The sequence below is a fragment of the Natator depressus genome, chromosome 1 (assembly GCF_965152275.1).
Source record: "Natator depressus isolate rNatDep1 chromosome 1, rNatDep2.hap1, whole genome shotgun sequence".
In the NCBI taxonomy this organism is placed as follows: Eukaryota; Metazoa; Chordata; order Testudines; family Cheloniidae; genus Natator; species Natator depressus.
Window position 1 is genome coordinate 277692727 of NC_134234.1, and position 21882 is coordinate 277714608.

Sequence of the window (21882 nt, forward strand, 5' to 3'; positions counted from 1 at the left end):
TGTCAGAAAACAATGCAATTTATAACTGATCAGTAATGTGAGAATTTAAATCTTGGTAAGCATGCACCATCTGAAAAATCAGACCTCTTTTACCCTCACTTTTACAAACCAAAATATCAACAGCTGCACTGATTATGAAGGCTTGAGTAGGAAATGAGCAACTATGGAAATCTAAATTTAGGGCCCTGAATGCTATCTAAACCCCTGGATCTGCAGGGTAGTAGGAGTGGTTGGGCGCAGGTAGAGTATATATGCCATAGGGGCAGTGTTTGCAATCCATTCCTACCTCAGAGGGAGGCTCAGGAAAGGGAGCTTTCGAAAATAGGTTGGGAAAGGATCCACCGGACACATGATTGGCTAGACCTAATGGCTGAGAAGGTGGTATGCAAGTGCTGTGATCACTATTTCAGATGATAGGTTGCAACAAAGGCACCTGAGGGGCTGAAACCCTAATGAGTTTGGAGCATGTGAATTCCATCCACTTAATTCCCTCAGAAAGCCCATTTTACTCAAGCATTTTATAGCCCTGAATCAGATGGTCTCTAGGCAGAGTTGACCTTCATCCTAGGAACAGAAATATAAGTCTCCTTGGTATACATGACACAAATGAAACTGTGGGTTAAGTGGTCTGCTTGATTAGATAGTGTGATCCACTTTCTACTGTGTTTCTAGCCATTTAAATTATGAAGGTTGTTTATCCTTCCCAAGGACTTATCATTCCTTTTGTATCCTGTAGGGATTGGGATTGGGTTTTTGGCAATGAGGAGGGTTACAAAACATTTCTTATTTATATAGATGCCAGAATTTGTCTCCTTGCCTCTCAAGACAACACCCCCAAATAAATAAGCCCAAATTGAAATTCTCAGATGATGTGAAAAAAGCCAGTCTTGTGAAATGTTTAGAGCTCTGTTTTATTTGGGTTTTTTTTCTCCATATTTAGCAGTGTCTGGAGGTCATTATTAGCCTGATTATTTCAGGCCCTACTTGAGTAGCGGGATTATCGGTCAAAAATTGTGTTTGAGCTGCAGACGAGCCATGGATAATCACAGAAAAGCAATAAGGGACTTTATTATTTGCGGTAATAAGATCCATTATTATTGTTGTGTGATTTTCCCCTGTTGGCCACCTGTTACTCAGAGCGGGGACTCCTGAGGTCAGCCACCTGGGGCTGAGAGCATCAGCCCCGGGCTGAGAGTGGCAGCTCTGGCCGCCTGAGGCTGAGAGTGGGAGCCTGAGGCTGACAGTGAGAGTTTGGGGCTGAAAGCATGTGCTCCCGCTATTGACAGCCTGGGGCTGAGAACAGGGGCTCTTGCTGTCAGCAGCCCAGGGCGAAGTGTGGGCCCGGGACTCCCACTCTCAGCCCTGTGCACAGCAGCACTCGCACTGTCAAAACTGCAGTGGAAGCCTAATATTGCGGGATCCGCAATTTCCGCAATATTACTAATTAAGTAGGGCCTTACTGATTACAAAAACATGCACTCATTAATATGCTTTGGCTGATATAACCTCCAACTCCTTGGATTAAACTACTCTTTTTTCCTCAGGTGATCATGGTTATTAAATCAGACCTCGATAACTCTGGAGTGAGGGAAAAAGGGAGCAGGATTATAAAGGCTCATTAGGAAATAAAGCGCACACAGACCACAGGATTCAGCCACACTGAGGCAGCAGGAATGGCTACCACTGATCCAGAATTTCCCAGAAGACAATAAAAAGTAGGATTTGTAAAGGAGAGATTCTGAATACACCCCTTTCCCGGTCCTAACTTGCTGTTCACGCTTAACATTTCTCTGCAACATAGTGCTTTTAGATAAGTTGCAGAACCTACTTTCCCTGGTTTTATAAGGAATTACCTTCCAAATGGCAGTATCTTGTGTTATACGCAAGAGACTTTAAATCTTTGCAAACTAAAAACTGACTGAGGAAAGATGAGCAGATGAGCAGACAAAATCTGTGATGGGGAAGAAATACTTTCTTGTAAAACTCACTAAAAATACATTGTGATCAGCCTAAAATTTGAACCATTGTTAACTGTGTTGGTTTCTGCAGCTTTTTCCACTGTGGGATGTTCGTCGTGATAACTAAAGAATGTTTATTAAAACTCCAAGGATGTGAATGAATGAATGAATAAATAAACATCATCTCTCAGAAACAAGAATAATTAAACTGCTCTAACGGACATGTGATTAAACTCACTGAATCCAGGGCATGTGATTATTGTGCAGATTTTCTATGAAAAAACCAGTATCTTTTAAAAAAAAAAATCCCCGCCCTCACAAAATCTCAAATTATGACCTTATATTAAGAACAAACTACAGACTGTCTGCTTGTATTCACTGCAAGAGTCTGACTTCCCTGTTGATTTAAGTGTACTTTCTTTCATCTCACTTCCAACTGATTTCTCAAGTCTTTTGTGCGTCAGCTGAGCCTTGGGGTACTGTTTTTATGTGTCCTTTTTTCATATACTGATTCAGGGAGGAATTTAGTGCTTAGTTGGCTGATGGACAGAGGACAACAGAATATTTGAAGGCTAAAGTCTACTTGTCCACATTCTTTCCTTTAGGACTTCTGAAAGCCATTTTCTCAGGAGTATATTCAGTCATTCTGTTTAACGCAGGATTAATCTGTAATCCACAAGGCACTGAAAGAAGCAGAAATTAATCAACCAAATGTCTTTTCTCCACTGCTACTTCTACTCAGTGTTGTCTTTTAATTAAAATAAAGCTTTTGCTCAACTAGAACTTTAAAAAAAAACGTAGCCAATCTGTCATTATAATTTCTTTTATCTGTAGAATTTTCTTCCGTCATTTGTTGAATACAGGCACTTTGATAAGTTTTCCCTATTTACACACAAGTAATTTAAAAACTGCACTGAAAAAAATTAACTTCCTTAATCTAAAATTGATATTGATTTTAGTCATCTTCCCAGGGCCAATTTAAGGAAAAATCAAAGGGATTTCAGAGGGATGAGACTGTTATAATGGAAAAATCAATAAGGTATAACAAAAAATAAAAAGAGACTAACTTTGCTTATGCCTAAAGTCTAAATTTTGTTATGAAAAATGGGTTTTATTAAACCTGACATGAACAGAAGCATTTTCATTATATATTATTATTATTACTTAATTTGATTGAAAACAAGACAGCAGGCAGGGTTTGGATGGATACATTTCTTGCCTTCTGGCAATCCCAAATGCGCCACCACTGGGCTAATATAACAAAAATCTCTGCAATAACTAGGAAGTTACATTCGCCAGTCAAGCTTCACTCTCCAAAGTAAGAACTCATGTTAGGCTACGTCTACACTTGCAGATGTAGAGCGCAGGGAGTTAAACCAGCCCTCACAGACAGCAGCAGGGAAAGCGCTGCTGCGTGTTCACACTGTGCTCCTTGTGACTGTGGAGCATGTCCACATTAGCAGCTCTTGCAACGCCACAGAGAGCAGTGCCTGGGGCAAGCACAGTATCACATGGGGCAGGTTTCCCAATCCCTGTGAAAAGCAGGTTAGTTCTTTAAATTTCCACATGGATATTCCACAGGAACAGATTATTCTTATTTTATATTTTTTAAATTTTCACAATACTTTTACATTACCAATCTCTAATTCAAGGGAAATAGTAAAAGTTGGCAAGAGCTAAGTATGACCATTCCATCCTCTACGCAAATGTCAATTATGCTTTTAAAAATATGTGGTTATTAAGAACTAGAGACTCAAATTTCTAAAATGAGGACGACTGCTAGGGGTGGTACAGTTATTCTTTGGTATCTTCGTTGTGTTTCAATTAGTTTGAAAATGAATATCAGCAGTCCTTTCCATTCCAGAACTAGGCCTCTTTGATCTCCTTTTCTGGTGCAGCAAATGCTCCTGGCACTCTGAAGGTGCACTCTGATTAGTTTGGGTGTAGGCTTCTTAGTTGAATCATAGTTTTTTGGTCCATCTATTTTGCTGAACTCTGGATCACCAGCTGATACCTGCTTCCTTCTCTTCTCTATCAGTCACTGTGAATTTTGACTTCAAAGGGGACGAGGGAAGTAGGACTCAAACCTTATCTTATGAGAAAAGGTTAAATTAAGTAAATGTGATTGTGATATTTTAATCAGATGATAGTAAATGAAAAAACAGCTAGGTATCACACAACTCTACCTGCCAGACTATTAAAGCACGAATTTTCAAGACTTCAGTGGATGTAGCTGAGGGAAGAGTTTGGTCCAGAGAGCAGTTAGACCATGAGACTGAAGGGGAAGCATAATAACCATTAGGCATGCTGTCTCTAAGGCAGCAAGTCTAAATGAATTAGGCCATATATTGCCCCCAGGGCATATGACCAAACTTCCAATTGGGGGAGTGCAGCATATAGTCCTTTGATAGTTCATTTCTAGCCTTGTTGTGGAGAGCGCATAGTTGTTTTGTGATTGATATAAAATGTAGATGGACATTATAGAGTGGAGTAAGAGTTGTATATTTGTGACCAGCCAACCTTGACAGTGGCCTGTAAAGATTAATTCATCTTATTGGTGTCTTATGAGTGAGGTTCTTTTAGAAACCACGTGACAAACTCTGAAAGACCAACTGTGCACATGCAGAAACTTTCCTCACATATTTACATTAAATAGGAATGCAAATGGGGGAGGGAATCCTGATTTTATTGTCCTCATCACTCAATATCTTTTTAAACGAGGAACATCCTTTCATATCTGTACATTTGAAATCATTACAAAGAGAAGAAAAGACTTTCTAAAATCTCTCATATCCCTTACTGGATACCCTTATGTAGTAGGGTAGATATTCACAGAAGCAGGTGGTGAATACCTTTGCACTGTAAAAATACAGGAATTACTGAATACCAAGAATAAGAATAATTTTAACACCCACAATGCGAACTCCAGAAGACTGTAAATCTTCACTGTGTTGGATCAATCCAGCACTACATTTCTATGGGAAACGCATTTAAGCAGATGCATCTGTGTTTTTAAAGAAAACTAGTATTACATAGCAAAGTCATTCATATTGATAGGATATGGTTTTCCCATACTCTAATTGGTCTTTTTTATTACCAAAGTATTTATATACATCCTTACAGTATATTTAGTTACCATTACTTCTATACTCTCTGGAAGTATCATAGAAAGATGAACAAATAAAAATCTCCTCAGGCCACAAAAACAGAATGCCAGATTTCAAGGCCCTTCTATTCACATGACCCTTCCTGTAAACTATTTCTAGTTAGCAGTTTGTATCACCTTCCCATTTTCCTGTCTCGAGTGCTTTGAACTCTCACTGAGAATTCTCGTGTAGCACAGACTTATAAAGCAGGGAACAGAACAGCTGCTATTTATTTCACTTTAGTTCTCTCTTGTGCTCTGCATTTGCAGGTGGTGGAAGGAAGTAAAACAATTATGCCAAAACCTCTTAGGCCAATTCAACACAGGTTGACAATTATCAACACTGACAGAGCTGATCACTTACGGAGTTATGTGCACAACCAGGGACAGATTTAACATTCACTTTTGAACCAGAAAATATACAGGTGTGAAGCCCAGGGTGCTATTTCTACTATGATACAATGCACTTTATATTCATGTGATATAAATTACAAAGTTATTCATAAGAATGCAAAATTCTCATGAATATACATTGACTCACTCATTCATTTATCTGAGGTTAAAAGAAAAGGCTTTCATACATGAAGTGAGAATTTATTGAGAAATCCATAATGAAGTAACTGTATCTGCCGTCAGGGCTGAATTTAGGGGCAGGGGACCCAGGTGATCACCTGGGGTGTCGGGCTTGCGGGGTGCTGGGCTTGGGGTGCTGTTGTTGTTGTTAGCAACAAGAGGGAAAATAGAATGTCTGAAATAACACATTTCACATACAAGAACATAAGAACAGCCCTACCGGGTCAGACCAAAGGTCCAGCTAGCCCAGTATCCGGTCTTCCGACAGTGGCCAATGCCAAGTGCCCCAGAGGGAATGAACAAAACAGGTAATCATCAAGTGATTCATCCCCTGTCGCCCATTCCCAGCTTCTGGCAAACAGAGGCTAGGGACACCATCCCTGTCCATCCTAATAGCCATTGATAGACCTATCCTTCATTCATTTATCTTGTTCTTTTTTTAACCCTGTTATAGTCTTCACAACACCTTCACAACATCCTCTGGCAAGGAGTTCCACAGGTTGACTGTGTGTTGTGTGAAAAAAGTACTTCTCTTGTTTGTTTTAAACCTACTGCCTAATAAGAAAAAAGAAAAGGAGTACTTGTGGCACCTTAGAGACTAACCAGTTTATTTGAGCATGAGCTTTCGTGAGCTACAGCTCACTTCATCGGATGCAGTGAGCTGTAGCTCACGAAAGCTCATGCTCAAATAAACTGGTTAGTCTCTAAGGTGCCACAAGTACTCCTTTTCTTTTTTCTTTTTACGAATACAGACTAACACGGCTGTTACTCTGAAACCTGTCTACTGCCTAATAGTTTCATTTGGTGACTCCTAGTACTTGTATTATGAGAAGGAATAAATAACACTTCCTTTTTTACTTTCTCCACACTAGTCATAATTTTATAGACCTCAATCATATCCCCCCTTATTCATCTCTTTTCCAAGCTGAAAAGTCCCAGTCTTTTTAATCTCTCCTCATTTTGCACCTCACTGTTTACCCCTTTTTCCAGATCATTTATGAATATGTTGAACAGTACTGGTCCCTGTACAGACCCGTGGGGGACACGACTATTTACCTCTCTCCATTCTGAAAACTGACCATTTATTCGTACCATTTGTTTCCTATCTTTTAACCAGTTACCAATCCATGAAAGGACCTTCCCTCTTATCCCATGACAGCTTACTTTGCTTAAGAACCTTTGGTGAGGGACCTTGTCAAAGGCTGTCTGAAAATCTAAGTACACTATATCCCCCTGTCCACATGCTTGTTGACCCCCTCAAATAATTCTAGTAGATTGGTGAGGCATGATTTCAAAAATCATTACAAAAACTATGTTGACTCTTCCCCAACAAATTATGTTCATCTATGTGTCTGACAATTTTGTTCTTGACTATAGTTTCAAGCTGTTTGCCCGGAGCTGAAATCAGGCTTACCAGCCTGTAATTGCTGGGATCATTTCTGGAGCCCTTTTTATAAGTTGGTGTCTCGTTAGCTATCTTCCAGTCATTTGGTACAGAAGCTGATTTAAATGATAGGTTACAGACTACAGTTAGTAGTTCTGCAATTTCATTTGAGTTCCTTCAGAACTCTTGGGTGAATACCATCAGGTCCTGGTGACTTATTACTCTTTAGTTTATCAATTTGTTCCAAAACCTCCTGTAATGACACCTCAATCTAGGATGGTTCCTTAGTATCCCATATGTGGATTCATTTTTCACTAACCTCCTAGGACGTTCTGGACTTTTGTAGAACCTTCTAGACTTTCCAAGAACCACATTTTCCTCGAACCTCCTAGAACGTTGTCAGCCATATCCTCGCAGGTATGTAAGGGGCCAGTCAGTCACTCAGTCAGTGAGATATAAGAACGAACTAATGTGAAAGCCCAGCTCCGATATTGTGAATCTTGTTTTATTGTGTAATCGTGAAAGCATACTTGTGTTTTAAGACTTGAAGAGTGTGAGCAGCAACTAGTAAAGGACATATTTAATGAGAGCCCAGAGATAGCTATTGAACCTCCATCTACAGAACAATATAAAAGAAATATGGTTACTTCTTTTGCCATGCTTAACACGTAATGTTTGATGACTTTCTAAGTCTGCAGAACAAGAGGGAGGGTTTTTTTCCCTCGTTCGTTGACACTGCTCTAGTGTCCATCAAAGAAAGGTTCAGAGAAATGAAGCACCACAAAAAGACCTGGGGTTTTTTGTATGACCTTAGTAAGATGCCAGTGGACAGGAAAACACTCTTGAACAATTGTATGGAACTTCACCAGATGCTGACACAAGGGAATATTCAGATGTCAACGATAAAGACCTCTATGTCAAATTAGAAAACATTCCTCACATTTTGCCATGTGGGAAGCACTCTCCATTCCAAATTCTCCATTTCACTCATGATACGGAGCTGAAGGACACTTTTCCTAATGTGTGGATAGCTTTGAGGATTCTGCTTCACTGCTGGTCACAGTTGCGAGTGGTGAGCGCAGCTTTTTGAAGCTCAGGCTCATTAAAACATATCTTTGATCAATGATGGCCAACCAGAGATTGACGTCACGTGCTATTTTATTGCTTTAAAATGCCATTGGCCAGTTTTTTGATCTCTCTGATGCTGTGCTTCAGTACATTAGGGCAAAGGTGAGAAAAGTGACCTTTTGAACTAAAGGATTAGGGTTAATATTCTAAGGCTGTCACCTACTGTAACACTATTCAATACTGGTCCACCCTACGTTTGTGTACAGTTCAATTTCTTGATGTTAGTACATTTCAGTTATTTTTAAAATTAAAAAGTTTCTATAAGCTTAGAGGAAACAATTTTTTATTTGTGTATATATGGCATGAATAAATACAGATTTATAGAACCTAGCATGAAAATTTAGCATCTTATATGACAGAGATCAATCATGTATGCAAATTGTGCATCAAAGTCATTAAATGGGCTATAAATGCAATAAAAATAAGGTATTTAAAAGATTAACCAACAGAGCAGGGCGGACACATTCTTTGCCTGGGGCACTATTTGGTCTTAGGGCCCCCCTCTCTGCAGTAAGTAATTTACAAAAAACATTAACAGGAAAATCTAATATGAATTACAATTGGATGAATTAAATCTTAAATGAACATAGATGCCTCATCTAAATTTGCAGGTAGACTGAACCTTGCACATAGTTTGCTTTAATGTGCCACTCACAAAACAGCAGTAATCTTCAGTTTTATTGTCTCACTTGCACAGATTTATTTATCCTTTGGTGAAGTATTTGCAAACACTTTCTAAAATTTACTCCAGCATATCCTAAGAAGGATAATTTGAAACATAGGCTTTTCAGTCTCTCTTTCCTTAAATCCAGGAGCAGAGTTCCATCTTTTGATGCATAGAAGCTAACCCCATCAGACAGAGTTTGGCCCAAGGAAAGTTGTGTATGTGTAACTAAGAGCAGCATTTGGCTTCTTCCTTTGAAAAATAATACCCAAAGTAAAACTCTTAACATGTAAATATGATTTTCCTATATCCACATTGACACCCCCCTATTTTTTTTTCCAAAGGAAATATGTTTTCCAGCTCTTAGAATGACCAATTGTGGAATGAAAGTTACTTCCCTCATCAGGTGATTTACATTAAAAGGAGTCTAATATTTTATTAGAATTGAATTTTTCTCCTCCATTCACTGATATTCTGCTCAGGTATTTCTGAACTAAAACAGAATTTTTAAGCAGATTAGTTAGGCCTTGGCTACACAACACTTGCACCAGTTGAGCTATGTTTTTAAACCAGTTTAGTTAAACTGATGCAGCTTGTGTGCAGACACTACCGTTTTGGTTTACAAATGTCTTATATCAGCTTATCTTATTCTGTTTTTTTAAATGATTAAGCTAAATCAAAATATAAATGTATCCATGGAAGCTTGCACAAGTTTAATTAAATCAATCTAGAAACACACCTGTAGTTAAATCAGTGCATGTCTGTGTATACACAAGACCTAAGACTGAATTCCAATTCAAAGAGTTTCTAAAAATTCAAGTATGTTCTCTGCTGCTAAAGAAACACTGTGTGACAAAGAATGAGCCCTTAGGTTAATGAAATGTGCCAAAGAGTGACCAGGTAGGTTAAAGAAATGTGCAATATTTCCACGTCCCGTTTCCTCTTTGAAGGAGATAGCTTGGATTGCGATTGGATCCCGACAGAGTATCTCTCCAATGATAAATACATATTACCCCATTTAATAGAAAATAATAATTGAGGGCTTCTTTACTCAGACACTTCTGCTTTTTCAAGGCAGTCTTGTCATTCCCATTACTTCTTATAAAATTCTCAGTGCACAGTAAAAAATGTCACACAACATAATGCTGCAGAAGTAACATTTGCTGGAAATCCTTTCAAGCAGCTCACAGTGGTCTTTTAAAATTACACATATATAACAGTATTTCATTGTTAATTCTAAATCAAGTCCTACCTCCACTTTGCTGTCCCCAGCCAATTTTCATGAGCAGTAATATTTTAAGGATCTTTAGTCTGTTAATTTCAGATGTGTGTCTAATTTACGGTTAAATATATCCATCCGTTCTATAGGGGAATAGTTTTTGATATTCTGTCTGTTGGCAGTGCATCCCACCCTCTGTAAAACTTTTAGGGGATTTAGTGCTCATATTATTTACAATTAAATTCAGATAAGCCCCTGGGTAAAGCCTTATTTCCCACTATCTTGCCAGGGAGCAGAGCCAAAGGTGAATATCCTGTGGGCTTCTCTGTACCTCTGCAGTAATCCAGTACCCACTCCCCAGCACACAACCCAACCAGACAAGCTGAGGACTGGGGAGTTCCTCAGATTTGGCGGGAGGATAAATGATCCCTCATCCTATGCTGTGAAAGTGGAGACAAACTCAACACTGTCTGCTCTCAGTCATGTAAAACAGTCCACAAAGAGACAGATCCACTGGGCCTATCCATTCCCTGGCCTGCCTTCATCCTGTTCCCAAATCTCTATTCTCAATAGCCAAACTACCTTAATTGTGTCCATCCTGGCCAACCTCCCCATGCAGAGAAACCACACATACCAGTTCTGCTGCAAGCAGATTCTTGTGCACCTACTAGAAGGCAGGGTGGGTTGTGTCCCAACATATTGTGGGAAAGCCTTTCAGGCTTACACCTAATTTATCCTGTGTTTCTGATGCTAGACTTTTTCCACAATGGCTCTCTCACAGTGAAGTCCTTTGCTGAAAGGGCTATTATTTCAATGCAAGTAATAACCACATTTCTATCCCCTTCACTGTTCTGTTCCTTTCCTCACTTTATGCTTTTATCCACATTCTTCATATGTATGATAGTGACTAACTCCCTTTAACTCAACATATTCAAAATGACTGTCCTGGTAAATGGTAACCAGAGTACTAGTCATCAAAGCTGCACCACGAAACTCCTAGACTCCTGTCAAATGTTCACCCGAGTAGCAGGTTGGGAACCTTTGGCTTAAATCTATAATCTTGTTCACCCTTCACGTTTCTCAGGCCTGGAATAAATCAGCCTGTCAGCTCTGAAAACATCACACACACAGACACTACACTTGATCCACTCTTCCATTGTTCACCTTGAGTACATTGATTCCTTCTTGCCCAGTTTCAACCCTTCGTGGTTCAATCTGTGCAAAATTCAGCAGCGCCTCCCCTCACTCCAACAATCATCCCACAGAATTCTTCACTAGGTCCCGGTTTTATGACTCGCCACAGACCTGCCCCTTCCTTTGAATTTCTCACTTCATCTCTTTCCAGTCCATACACTCCTTTATACGCCAATTTCCTTTTTGTTCCCATTGCCTTCTTTTTCTTGGTATTATGAGATTGATCCTTCTCCCATGCCATCTCCAACATCTGGAAAAGCCTGCCTGCAACTAATTGACTCCCTGACTCTTTTATAATTCCACTTCACTATCCATCCTCTCCCCCTTCCCATTGCTTCTAATCCTCTTTCTAATAAAATACAGAAATCAGATTCTATTTCCCAAGTCACACACAAGGTTTCCTATTGTATCATTTTTCACCTTTGCCCTAAAACATTTAGGATATACCCCATGAGATACATTATTTGCTATGTTGATGCATAGTTTACTTATACATATATTAATAATTACTTAGTTTATATTTGAAGGAACATTATAAATAGCTGTGGAGGGATCTGAGATACAGTACTTGTTGTAAGAACAAATTAATAGCATTACATTTGTAAGAGCTAAGCATTTTTCCCTTGATTTGGTATATAAGATAAATACTTTTTATCATGCCAGTATGTGACTGTCATTCAGAGCTGCATGGATGTTTTGATTATCTAGACAATGGATAGCACAGACCAACGGGTAGCGATCAATGGCTCCATGTCTAGTTGGCAGCCGGTATCAAGTGGAGTGCCCCAAGGGTCGGTCCTCGGGCTGGTTTTGTTCAATACCTTTATAAATGATATGGAGGATGGTGTGGATTGCACCCTCAGCAAGTTTGCAGATGACACTAAACTGGGAGGAGAGGTAGATACGCTGGAGGGTAGGGATATGATACATAGGGACCTAGACAAATTAGAGGATTGGGCCAAAAGAAATCTGATGAGGTTCAACAAGGACAAGTGCAAAGTCCTGCACTTAGGACGGAAGAATCCCATGCATCGCTACAGACTAGGGACCAAAGGGCTCGGCAGCAGTTCTGCAGAAAAGGACTAGGGGTTACAGTGGACGAGAAGCTGGATATGAGTCAACAGTGTGCCCTTGTTGCCAAGAAGGCCAATGGCATTTTGGGCTGTATAAGTAGGGGCATTGCCAGCAGATCGAGGGACGTGATCGTTCCCCTCTATTCGACATTGGTGAGGCCTCATCTGGAGTACTGTATCCAGTTTTGGGCCCCACACTACAAGAAGGATGTAGAAAAATTGGAAAGCGTCCAGCGGAGGGCAACAAAAATGATTAAGGGACTGGAACACATGACTTATGAGGAGCGGCTGAGGGAACTGGGATTGTTTAGTCTGCAGAAGAGAAGAATGAGGGGGGATTTGATAGCTGCTTTCAACTACCTGAAAGGGGGTTCCAAAGAGGATGGATCTAGACTGTTCTCAGTGGTAGCAGATGACAGAACGAGGAGTAATGGTCTCAAGTTGCAGCGGGGGAGGTTTAGGTTGGATATTAGGAAAAACTTTTTCACTAGGAGGGTGGTGAAACACTGGAATGCGTTATCTAGGGAGGTGGTGGAATCTCCTTCCTTTGAAATTTTTAAGGTCAGGCTTGACAAAGCTCTGGCTGGGATGATTTAGTTGGGGGTTAGGGTGGTCCCTTCCAACCCTGATATTCTATGATTCTATGAATTGAGAGGTCTATGAATCTAGAACAAATAAAATTGAAAAAAGGCTAATTACAAAGCCAAGTTTGGCAATAGCCTCTGTATATATAGAGAGAGGTGGGTAGAAGTCATGTGTTTCATTGAATCAAGTGTAGAAAAGGCTTTTGTATCTTTCTGCCTTTCCCATTTTCTATATCATTGTCTACCCCAGGAGAGAAGGGGATAATGAATGTGGTTACAGAATGATTGAGGAATGACAGGTCATGGGGAAGGAAGAAAGAGAAGAATAGAGTGAATGAGGAAGGTAAGTATGAGTGTCGGGGGAGTAACAGGGAGTAGGGAAGACTCTGTAGCTTTTAAACTTGAACTCAGGAAGTCCTTCACTTGTCACACAGGACCAAGAAAAGAAAAGAGAAAAATGAGAAGGGCGAGGAGAAAATGAGACCATCTCTAGTCAGATGATGCTTACTACCAAAATAATTATAATAAAAAATAGTAAGGTCTTTGGAGATATCATAACCTGATTCAGTAATACATGTTCAAATAGTGCATAAATCCAGTTACTAGGCCTCTTTCGTTGGAAAAAGGGTTGAAAAGGAAAGGGATCTGATTTAGTTGAGGAAATTTCTGACCTGTTCTCTAATGGTAAAACACTGGTCAGAACTCAGTCCCCACTCAGTCCCAACAAAAGTATTTCACACACTTACCATTCTATTCAAGGAATGGGCCGGGGGGGTGGGGGGGGAGTTAAATAAAAAACCAGTGACGTGAAATAATTTCTCTACTCCGAATAATATTTTTGCTTTATCCTTTTAAATGCTTAACATTTCTTCATTTCGTGATTCAGGATTTAACATTCTTCCTCCCATTATATGGTTTCCTGCAAAAAAATGTGTGTGGCTGTAGTACTGCTAATTGAAATATGTCAATTTCATGGGGAAATTCATTCTTATTTCCCCAAATCTGGCACAAGCATCTCTAATTTGATATACAAAACATGGCATTCATAAATGTTCATCTATCATGAACCACCTCATACACAGTACATTGTTCATTTAAGTCATCTCCATTAACACACTATAAACAACTTTTTAACAATTTAAGCATGGATAGTCAGACTGTTTATGGATTCTCTTTTCTTTAGCAGGGTCCTTTTTAATAGGCTCTAATCCTACAAGCTGCTCCTAATGGCTGGATCCTCACCACCACCTGAAGGAGTTTGCTGGTTGGAGGCCACCAAATCACTACAGAGCTGAACTCTTGCCTTTCTACTTATGGCTATTTTATATATAGGACTTTTAAAAAGTTCCGTAGTCATGAAGTTTGAAACTATGAGCTCTTCAGATCTCATGCGAACGTAGGTTTGGGACCAGTTAGTAATTGTATTTCAGACATTCACGGAAAACACAGAGGCTACGGGAAGTGGTGTTGCTTACTTAGCAGGTGGCATACTTCCCTTTGTGAACTGAAGGAAAGGCAGGATGATCTTGTGGTTAGTAAGACACAGACCTGGAGGCCTGGAAATCTGAATTCTATTTCTTCTTTCACCATATGGAAAATGAGGATGATAATACTTCCCTACACTTAACTCATTGATGCTTGTCAGGCACTGAGATACTACAGTGACGAGGGCCATAGAAATTCCTATAAATAAATTAAAATAAATAAGCCACGTATGTTGCTTTGAAGGGGGGAGAGACAGGAATGCTTTTTTCAAATAAAATGTAAATGTAAACTCTTAACTGTTTGTGATCATTAAAGATCCCAAAGTGCATATATGCATGAGTACCAGGTGTTAGTTCTGCTACTCCGGCCAAAGTCCAACTGGCATAATTATATTCTACATATTTTTCCTCCTATAGTTTTCAGTGGATAATCAATTTCTATTTCCAATCCTAAACTACGCTGTACAATGTTTGATGTTAAATGGCTATTGCAGCTCCTCCCAGAGGTAATGCATTTTGGTGTTGGGGGAAGAATCCCTTATGCACTCGACTTTGTAAAGAACTTCTGGCTTGGAGGCACTATGTAAATGTATTCAATACATGTAATATCTATGGAGACAAAGGCCACTGGTTCTCCTTGGCTTACACAAATAAACCTGTCAGCACAGGAAAAGCTCCATAAGGGCCTGATCATATTGGTTATATTAGAATTAAGGAAAATCAGCGCTGGGCAGATTAGGGGTTAACATGGAATCCTAGCTCTTTAAAATGTCTTTCAACTGCTAACTGATGTTGAGTGAAATACATGCTGTGTTCAGTGAAAAACATTTACAATGTTCAATTCCAGTGCATGCTCAATTCCAATTTATGTTCACTGAACTACCCCATCAAGGTATCCTTCCAGAACTCAATTACCACGGCAATCAGGTGGGCTAAATCAGAGACTGTTCTAGGAAAGGGGGCAGTACAAAATGTGTAATCCAGCCATCTGTGATTCCTGGAAAGAAGATATTCCTCATATGAATCTGAATTAGCCTATGTAACTGGACAGCCCAGAAGGCATTTCTTATGGGACAATAGCTGTGAAGGCTAATTTAGCCTGTTGATTACTTTCTGGACTACTTTCTTGGGTACAATTCCATGTTTTATTTTTGAATCAAGGATACCGCTAACATTAGAGAATCAACCAACCAACACATTTCTGATATTCTCAAATGATATTGAAGAAAATAATAATCCCAGCTCCCCAATTATTTTTGTTGTATAGTACCTTAAAAGTGCAGTAGGGTCTTTATAGAACATGTAAATAGATATGGTCCTTGTTCCAAAGGGCTTAAAATATACTCTCAGTACTTGCAAAAAAGTACTCTGTCCAGCTGTTCACCAGCAACATAACTATAGTCGTGACAAGTCTTCCATGTTTATCTTTGTTTTATTTTATTTTTTTAATCTTCGGGTGTTTACCAGTTCTATCGACTTTGAACTACTTGCTTTTACAGATTTGAGTTTTTTTACACAGTGATGATTTGTTTTACATTATCCAGAGAAGCATGCAGGTGGAACAGTATCAATTCATTATTAATCTTGCATGTCTCGGGCAAAAGCTCAGAGCAACAGGTGGGGGATAATAGACTCTTTGATCTCCCTTTGAAGAATGAGTGGAGATGTGAGGGTTGCTGACTGGTTCAGAACTAATTCTACCAACATGCACATCTTTAAGGTAGGATTGTCTTCAATAATACTATTTGGCAAGAAGAAGCTTTTATGGTTGTTTTGGTAACTTTCACTATAAGCAACATGCCTAATATGATCCAGAATGTATATAAAGCTATGAAGCATCTCGCCGTTATTCTTTTGGCATACATTTGTGAGAGTGTTTGGCTACATTCCAAAATAATTTATAAGAGAAACACTGTCACGGTACCTTTTTAGCATGTTTTGTGTGTAATGCATCAAGAACAGCTCTTAGGCCATACTTCAAACATGGGTGCCCAATGTCCTGATTTTCAGAGGTGCTTAACACCAGCAGGTAACTCTGACTTTGACTGGAGGCTGTGGGGACTCAGATCTTCTGAAAAATCAGTCCCTGATCCAGCAAAACATTCAAGCGTAAGTAGCCCATTAAAGTCAATGGAACGACTTTGATGCTTAAAGTTAAGCACACTCTTAAGTGATTTACTAGAGCAAGCCCTAAGCATTATGTCTAGGTGCCCATGTTTGAAAATATGGCCTCAATTACTTTCTCAAAGCCAGTTAGAGCAATAGCTGTGATTGGAACTCAGTAATTTCCATAGACCCAAGTAGTGTGCTCAAAACAAAACAAAAAATGAGGACTGGCCTCTAAATTCTATAAGCACCCCCATTACCCTCCCAACACCAAAGTAAGAAGAGCAACATACATGAATTGCCAGCTGACCAACACATTCACAACACACACAGTGCACTGCATTTCTTCGTAGTCATATTTTCACAGATACTGTGGTGAGGAATGCCAGTAAAAGATAGATTAGCCATGTGGCACCATAGCTCTGCTCTGTCTGCCTAATCAGGATAATGAAGCATACGGTCATCCGAGAGCAGGATTCTTGTAAATTGCAAGACCCTTCCTGGCCAGAAGAATGGAGCAGGCAGACTGACCATGGGTACATTATACTTCAGGGCCAAAACGAATATTTCAGTGCAGGGCTGACATTAGGCTTACTAGTTTTCAGTGCTCTCTGATATTTTGGGGTTTTGTGATTAGCCACGTGGCATCCCTTTCAGTGATTCCAAAACACATTTACAAAGCACTCCACAGATTTCCCCGTATCACCTGGGTTACCAGACCTTCTCATCTCCTATACTTTCACCAGATGTGCCAAGATTCCCAGCTCCTCAGATTGCTCTTTGTTCCTAAATCGTGTCTTTGTTCTATTGGCCATAGAGTATTACTTGCACATTCTCCCTCTGCTATCCAGAACTCTCTGGCCTTCATATTCACAGAAGACACATAAAGTAAGATGAATTGTCTATTCAGAAGTCTTGCTTTTACCACAGCTCTGCTCATGCATAATCTCTTTTGAAATTTACAATGCACTGTACAGGTCATATCATACAGTCAATATTAGTATGTCAGACAGTCAGTATTTCAGTATTTTAAAGTCTTTGTATAATCTGCAAACATATGCACAGCGTTTAACATTAATGTTATTACTCAGAGCCAGAGATCAGTCTTTGAAAGCACTGTATAAGGATGTATGAGATCTATGGAGAGTAAATTTCTTCTGTTCATTTGACAGAATTATCATTCACTGAAAAGTAGAAAAACTTGCAATACTAAAACATATAGCTCTAAGGGCAAATATTTTGTATAAAGCAAGAGAGTAAAGACAGCTACAGCCATGCATGAACTGTACCAGCTTTATTTACTTAGGGAATATCATCATGCTGTTTGTATTTCACCGTGATGTCTCATGCTGCCTTTCAGGAAATCAATTTCAGGAACACTAAATTAGGGTGAGTGACCCAAACAACTAGATTCACTCAGAGATCAACACTAGCTTCCGCAGAGGCCCTCATTAGGGGAAAGACAGTTGGAGGGAGATTGCAACAGCAGATAATCAGCCTATGCCTTTACCAAAGTTTCACTTTGCTGAGGATTGGGGGGGGGAGGGTCAAGTGAAAATAAAGAAGGTGCCACAACAACTTCATGTAGCTCAAAAGAGACTCTATTAAGGGATGCTCCATGTAGCTGTGCTGATGCATGCAATTTCACCAGTACTTTAAGCAGATGTGGGTAGGTGAGGAGGAGGAGGGAATGCATGTCACGTGGCACATGGGAACTCCTAGGGCTGGGATAATACTTATTAAGGGGCCATCCATCTCACCATCCATAAAGTCTTCTGGGGGTGTAGTAGTCCATCCTGTAACTTGGCCATAAGCAGGCAGGGGAACATAAGTATTTCATGGTACAACTACCTACAACCTACCCAGATGCCCTTGCAACTATGCAAGAGCTTCTGATCCCTCTAATTTGCTGTGACTGCAACACAGAGCGGACTTTTTCAGTTCCCCTACTGCTGGCAGGGAGGGGCGAGCACTCGATCACCATACCAGAAATTATCATCAGTAGAGAATGACCAGTCTACTAGCTTAGACACGGGAGAAAGTCTGAATCCAAAGTTTTTCAGGAAGTTTAAGAGATTCTAGGATCTATTAAATTCAGACCACTGCATCTTATAACTCTCAATGTCTTGACTGGCTTGCAGTTCAGCTGGCCACCTTTACAGAATGCCATCAAAGGGACTGAGACAAACATATCCCATTCCTTCTGATGGTGCACATAATGGCAGTGAGTGGAAACACAAAAGTGAGTGAAAACCCATCACTCCGCTTGTTAGAGCGTGAGTGGAGTCCCCTAGAAAAATCTCTTGTACAGACCTCTGCAGTAGAACTGTAATTCAGATCATGTGCACTATTTGGACTCCATTCATTTGCTAAGAAATTTTTGAAAATAGCCTCCTGGTAAAGTAAAGTGACTGTGATGTGTAAGATCATACGGAGAAACTTTGAAAAGGGATAAAAAGGTTTGTTTTCATAATCCCTTGGGAAAAAAAGAGTAGATCCCCTAAACAGTACAGATTTGGATACATGAGGTTGTGCATAGCAGAGATGAGTCTAAATATCATGCCTAAATTTGTAGATAACAATCATTTGAAGAGCACAGAAATTAAATGCTCTGTCAGAAACCAGGCAAATATATGTTTGAAGGCACATAATTGTCATTTACTGCCGAAGAGGAGGAAGAGAGGGGAAAAAAAAAAAAAGTAATACGAACACAGGGTTAAAATCCATAACATTATCGTTCAACTCAAGAAAAGGAAGTCAGTTTACCAAGAAAATTAACTTAAAGGAAATTACATTTCCTGAATACATCTGTAAAAAGTAACTCTGTACTGTTGTCTGTACTGTAAGAAGTACTGTGTTTATATGTAACTAGTTACTATAATCCAGTATTTTAACAACCCAGATGAAGACTCGAAACAAAAAAATATACAGTGCGATAACATCTTTTATCCATCTGATATGGATTACTACCCTCACTGTCTGTTTATAAGTAGAAGAACATGGCTGAACAGATGGCCACTAGGAGTATAACTCTTTTCCATGCAGGAACCTCAGGTACAGGAGCAACATTTTTCAGCTTGAGCTCGTAAGGATGGTTAGGTGACACTCATTAGGAACACCTGCTACCAGCGGCAAGACTGCTGATGCCTGTTCAGCTGTTGAAAGAAAGAAAGACAAAGCGGACAACCAGTGTTATATGTTCTGTAAAGCTCCAAGGATGTGTTCATTATCATGAATAATTATCATGAGGGCATTTGGCTTTCCAAGACCTTACGGGTCGAAGGGCCAAATTCTGTTCTCAGACATGCATGGCTCCCAGTTGCATTCAGGGGTAGAATTCAATCCAAAGTGATGTCAGGTATAACATTTCTAAAGCCATACACAGTGTGTAGTGTGCCAGAAAAGTAGTTTGGGGGAGTAATTAAGATATTTATCCAAGTTCATATCTGAATGTCATGACCTGAGCTCACCTCTCATCACAGTCATAAGGAAAAACATGTGTAGGTAATATAAAAAAAGGTTGCTCTTAAACTCACAATAGTCATGGAATCTGTGTTGACATTTGACCAAATTCTGTGATTCTTTGCAAAAACTCCCATAGACTTCAGTGAGAGTTATGCCCTATTAAAAAAATCACAGACTTTGGCCCATTCTGCATCTCAAGTTAAAATATAATCTATGCTTGCATGACAACAGTTAAGGTCTTCCAGAGCTTGACCAACATAAGTTTGGTTTTCAGAAATATTTTAGAGCATTTGTTGCAGAGCCGATTGACCAGAACAGTTCCTTACCGTTTCTGTTTCCTTTTACTTTTGTTACTGTAACACGTCCATAAAAATGGGGTGAGTTATAGACAAACTGTCTCTGACCAAATTGTCAACCTTTACTCTGAATTTCCTCATTTTTTGTGGGTTTGTCATACTCTCAATCTTGTTTTAAACATAATTGTTTGTGGTTTAATAATTTCTTTTCCTTCTGTAGACAATTCAACTATCTTCATCCCAAATGAGTCTTTAAAAGCCTGCTTGAACACTACTTGTAGCCAACCGGAAGCATCTCATATTTTTTATGTCAAGTGAATACATGTTCCTTTTGCAATTAGAAAATAAAAGGGTACTGGATTTCAGTGCAGAGTGTGTATGTGTGTGTGTGTGTTTTTTTAAAGGAATTGCTAACATACCCAAAGTTAGAGAAGTTTTCTACTGCAAAAAGATTAAATTCATTAAAAGACTTTAAAACTAATATATGCTTTAATGTACCGTTCACCATACAATGGCTGTAATACAGAATGTGTTAAGTGGTTTAGTGAATGATCAAAGACATGTGGTCCAATAAATGTTCCACCAATAGGAAAGTAGGAAGTTTCTCTTCATATCTTTTTGACATCCCATGTAGAGTTCTCTATTATGAAATAAAAATGCATAGACCATAAAAATATCCACATGCAAATAAAATTGTCTGTTATCTTTGCAGAGGACACATCCATGTTTCTGTTCTTGGACAGATATGTCCATTAGTTTGTCCTTTGTGTTTTGACTGCTTGCCTTTGCAGACACTATCCACATGTTTATCTGAGACTGGCAAAAAACAAAACAAAACCAAAAAAACCCACCGGTGTTAACTACAAATCTGTCATGTTTATCAGATGAAGATTATTTAATGTATGTTGTAACTGAGGCAATTCTCTGGGTGAAGTCACACAACTCACCAAGACAACAGCAACCACTCTGCTATAATAAATGGAAAAAGACATTCAGAATAAAAACGTGCTCATTTACAAGAACAGAGTGTATGTTAATCCAAACATTGCATACCTAATGTAATATGTAGGCATTAGGCAAGGTTTCTTTTTGGGATCTTTAAGGTATTTTAGTAATCAGGTTTGAAAAATTATTCACCTTCCCCAGGAAAGCAATTCTAGTCCCCTATCCGTTTCATTAGAACAGTGTAATGAGTTTACTATATGCTAGTATAAAAAGCAAAGGAAGTAGGATATAACCTCTGTGTTCTTGAATTTACTTCCTTCCATTGTAACATGTTCTTACTTTATGTGGATTATCCAGATCTCAGAATGAATTCAAAAATTGACTCTTGGTCGCTTTCCTCCAACTCCCCCTTCCCACCCTCCCCACCCCCGTTGTAATATGAAGCCAAACTAAACATTCTCAAATTATTCAGCAGCCTCTGCAAGTCTGGCCATGTTGGCATTTGTATCCTCCTTCACCAATGGCAAAACATCTATTTCATCATTGCTGGATTTAAAATCAATTCATCATGGAGCCAACAGATCCAGACAACACTGGTGGAAGGAAGAAAGGAGCATCTTGGACGGACCCTTATCTTCACCACAAAAAACTGTAAATAACCAAA

General features: G+C 39.3%; 1 protein-coding gene across 10 annotated transcripts in view; it reads right to left on the reverse strand.

The window, feature by feature from the left end:
- NAV3 (neuron navigator 3) overlaps positions 1–21882 on the reverse strand; it is a 757820-nt gene that overhangs the window by 298251 nt on the left and 437687 nt on the right. The window lies entirely within an intron of this gene.